This window comes from Meriones unguiculatus, chromosome 18 (assembly GCF_030254825.1).
Source record: "Meriones unguiculatus strain TT.TT164.6M chromosome 18, Bangor_MerUng_6.1, whole genome shotgun sequence".
In the NCBI taxonomy this organism is placed as follows: Eukaryota; Metazoa; Chordata; class Mammalia; order Rodentia; family Muridae; genus Meriones; species Meriones unguiculatus.
Window position 1 is genome coordinate 22,729,346 of NC_083365.1, and position 4,463 is coordinate 22,733,808.

Consider the following 4,463-nt stretch of genomic DNA (forward strand, 5'->3'; position numbering starts at 1 on the left):
CAGTACGTGTCCCAGCTGGTCTTCAGTACACACCAGAATCCTAAAGAGGAAGGCTCAAATGCCAGTGAAGGACTGGACTTGCCATCAAGAGGGAGGGCAAGCAGACACTGAGAGAGAGCATCCTTCTTCTAAGTACTTCTTGTGGGCTGCCACCAGTGGATGTGTCCCAGGTTAAAGATGGGTCTGCCCACCTCAAAAAATCTGGATTAGAAGTGGCTCTTCCCACTTTGGATGATTTAATTAAGAAAAACAAAATCCCCCTTAGATTTGAGGGATTTAGTTAATTCCAGATGTAGTCAAGTTGACAACCAAGAATAGTCTATCACACCTGATAACCTGAGTTTAGACCCCACGGCCCACATGGCAGAAGGAGAGAAACAGCTTTTTTTTTTTTTTTTTTTTTTTTTCCAGACAGGGTTTCTCTGTGTAGCCATAGCTATCCTGGAACTCACTATGTAGACCAGGCTGGCCTCGAACTCACCACCACCCAGTGAGAACCAACGCTTACAAGTCATGTGTTGTGTTGAGCAAGACCTCCACCTGTGCTCTGTGGCGCACATATGTGCAAGACACACACAAAGAAACATAACTGTTTCAAACGACTCATGTAAAAATTGTTAAGGCTGGGGCTGGAGAGATAGCTCCGTGGTTAAAAGTACTCACTGCTCTTACAGAAAACCCAAGCTCAGCTCCCAGAACCTCCATGGTAGCTGACAACTAGTAACTCCAGTTCCAGGGGATCTAGTGGCCTTCTCTGACCTCCATGAAATCCTGCACACACGTGTGCACACAGACACACTAAGGCACACCTATACACACAAAACAAATGAATGTTGTTTTTTAATCGACAAGGCTGAAGCTAAGCTAGGATAGCAGGGAACAAATCTCCATCCTGCCTGCATGAGGCTAAGCCCAGCATCAAATAAGCAACAAGGGCCTCCGACTGCTAGAGGGGCAGTAAGGGAGGACCGTTGAAAGCCTTGGAGGATGGCTCAAGAACACAGCCGTCCCTGACATCGGCCTACTCTAAGCAGTCACACACAGAGAAATCTGAAACCTGGGATGCACAGGAGAGCATGAGAGCAATGGAACCCAAACTGCCTGGCTTCCAACCAGATTGACCTAACCCTCCTGCACCAATAGACTGCAGGCAAGGGCATGGCCACTTTTAGGCTTAACTATTATTTACTATTGACCTTTAATCTCTGCTGTTCTACATATCATGAACATTCAGCTAAAAAAAAAAAAAAAAAAAAGCAAAACAAAGAAGCACACCCCCCCCCGAAAAAAAAAACCCACCCACAACACACAAAAAGACACGAAAGAAAAAAAAAATCCGCTTGGATCTGTGGTTTAAAAAGAAGTCAATAGACCCAAACTCACATATGACACAGATGTTGAATTATCAGGCAAGGGCTTTAAAATAATTATAATTAATTTGTTAAAAGTTCTAGTGGAAAAAATGAGCAACTTGCATGAACAGATGGGAATCCTGCAGAGACATAGAAAGTATAAGTCAAATGGATATGCTACAAATAAAAACACGCTATCTGAGATGAAAATGATCCAACAGGGTTCTCGGTAGCCAGGCAGGGCTGGGGAAAGAGCCACTGATCTTGAACACAGGTAGGTTAGAAACCATCTGAACTGAAACACAAATAGAAAATGGGATGAGTGGGGAAATCAGCCAAGCAAGGTACCAAGAGCTGTTCCGAGGGACAGCAGCAATCTAATATACGTTTAACACAGGAGAGCTGGTCTAACCACTCATCTGCTGTGCAGTGGAGTGAGTGATGGACAGAGTCCCTCTGCTGGGCAGGAGAGCTGGCTGGTAGGAAAGCTGGACCCCCAGGTCTGGGAAGCTGGAGAGCTGGCAGGCTGATCAACCATCCAGGCCTGTATCTAGGGCTTTGAGTTGGCCCACTCTAACATCTACCCCCATCTATGAACTGCTAGAATGTGTAAAGGGCTGGTCCTGCAGATCCAAAGCTGCAGGGTCTCCATGACACAGGGCAACAACGGAATTTGTGAGAGGAGTTCCGGTGAGGATTCCGTAGTGATAGTGTAGCAAAAGCCAGAGGCCTCGACCAGACCAATGATTCACTGCAATGAACATCTGCAAATAAAGATGTGTGGGCAAAAGGGCATACTGTGTTGATACACTGCGACACACTACAGCTTCCACAAAGGGATGTTTTGTTAATTTATTTATTTTAATTTTAAATTTTCTTTTGGGGGGGTTTACAAGAGTGGAGGGATTCGAAGGGATAGGGAGATGAGTGAGATTGGGGTGGACAATGTGAAGTTCACCAAGAACAAAGAGTAAATAACAAACAAAATAAAAAACCAAACAATCAGAAAACATCTTAGCTGAGTAACTTACAGAAGAAATTATCAGACAAGGGCTGTGTCTGATCTGAGACCTTAGTCTCAAAGATTTTAGTTCAAGGTGGGCCTACTCCACTGCTTTGGACATGAGGTAGAAGAATATCATGACAGGTTGCAGGGGGAGGGAGGGAAGGAAGGATGTTCAGTAGAGGCGGCTGCTCACCTATCAATGGCTGGGAGGTTAAGAGAGAAAGAGGCTGAGGACAAGATATGCTCTTCAAAGGCAACAGGCCCCACCTCCTACCAGTAACCCAACCCCCTATGAATTCATCAATAAAACCATCCATTGATGAGAGATTACACCCTCATGAGCCAGGAATTTTTTTTTTTTTTTACAGAAAATTTTTAGACATTTTATTTTTTCTTATTTATTTATTGGAAGGGGTTTTGTATCACAGTATGGGTGTGGCGGTCAGGGGTCAAGTTTTTGGGGGTTGCTTCTCTCCTTCTACTGTGTGGCTGATGGGTTCGAAGTCAGGCCATCAGGTTCGGCATCAGGCTCCTTTAATTACATATATTTAGTGTGCGAGGTGGAAGTTTCTGGTTTCTTTGGAAACTCAGCTGTGTCATGTGAATATATTTTTTTGTTTTGGTCCCAAGTGTGGGATGTGGGAATGTTTGTCCCCCTCAGAAAACAGCTCCCATAAAAAAGGCTCATGATGTTTGTCAGCTGGAAACTACCTCATTCGAGGGGCGTGATTTTTTTGCCAGCTGGAAAGCATCCTGGTGTGGACTCTGAGAAGGGATAAGTAGAAGCCCACGGACAGTGAGACAAGTTTTTGCATCACTAAGGTTTTCATCGCTTTGTTGGTTCTCACAGAGAGAAATGCTCCAGAGAGCTTTCCTGATTCACTGGAGTCCTGACGCCTGTGATTGATACATCCTCAAAGAACCCAATGACCCTAATCAGTAGGAAGTAGCTGAAAGAGGTTCATAGCCCCTTTCCCTACTCCTCTCCTCCCTAAATGGGAGGGGGGAGTGGAAGGGCGGTAGAGCTGTTTAAGAACCTTTAATAAAGTAGGTGTTTGAAAAAACTCTAATCCCACGTATATGTGTGCCACAGATCATGTATGGAAATCACAAGACAACTTTCAGGAGTTGATTTTGTTTTCTGAGATAAGTTTTTGCTCCATCACCCTGTCTGGCCTGGAACTTGTTGTGTAGATAAGTTTGTGTGTGAACACTCAGAAATCCACCTGCCTGTGCAGCCTGAGAGCTGAGACCAAACTGATGTGCCGCCACATTAGCTTAGAACTGTAATGACTTTTTTCTTTTAGATTCTATTTTATGTATATGAGTGTTTTTGCCTGTGTATATGTGTATACCATGTGCAAGCCTGCTACCCTCAGAAGCCAGAAGAGGGCATTGGATCTCCTAGAACTGGAGTTTGGTTATAAAAATTACCATGCGTGTGTTAGGAACCAAACATAGGTCCTCTGCAAAAGCACCAAGTGCTCTCTACCTACTTCACCATATCTGCCCCAGAACTGTAATTTTGTTTGTTTGTTTGAGACAGGGTTTCTCTGTGTAGCCTTGATTGTCCCTGGACTCTCTTTGTAGACAAGGCTGGCTTGGAACTCACAGTGATCCTCCTGCTTCTGCCTCCCTTGTAATTTTTTTTTAATCTAACCCTGATGACTGGGTTGGACACAGTTCAGACACAGAACATCTTTTGTTTTGGCTTCTGAGCATCCATTTTGAAAACGGCAGTCTCCATGTCCTGCCAGCTTACCCAGTGCTCAGCTGGCAAGGGGCAGGGCCGGCTCTCCTCCTCTCATGCCCTCAGGGCCCGATCACTGTGCTTTTGACACCAGGGCCAGTTCTACTGTGCTGCCCAGCAGGGTGCAGGGCCAGTGAGGGGCAAGGATAGCTCTCCCTCTCTCATGACCCCAGGGCCAGCTCTGGGGGTGGTGAGATTGGTTGTTTCTGTTTTGAGTGGATCAGGCTGCTTCCAACTCACAGAGATCTGTCTACCTTTGCTTTGTTTTGTTTTCGAGACAGGGTTTCTCTGTGTAGCCCTGGCTGCCCAGGGAACTCTCTCTGTAGGCCAGGTGGGCCTTGAACTCAGAGATCCA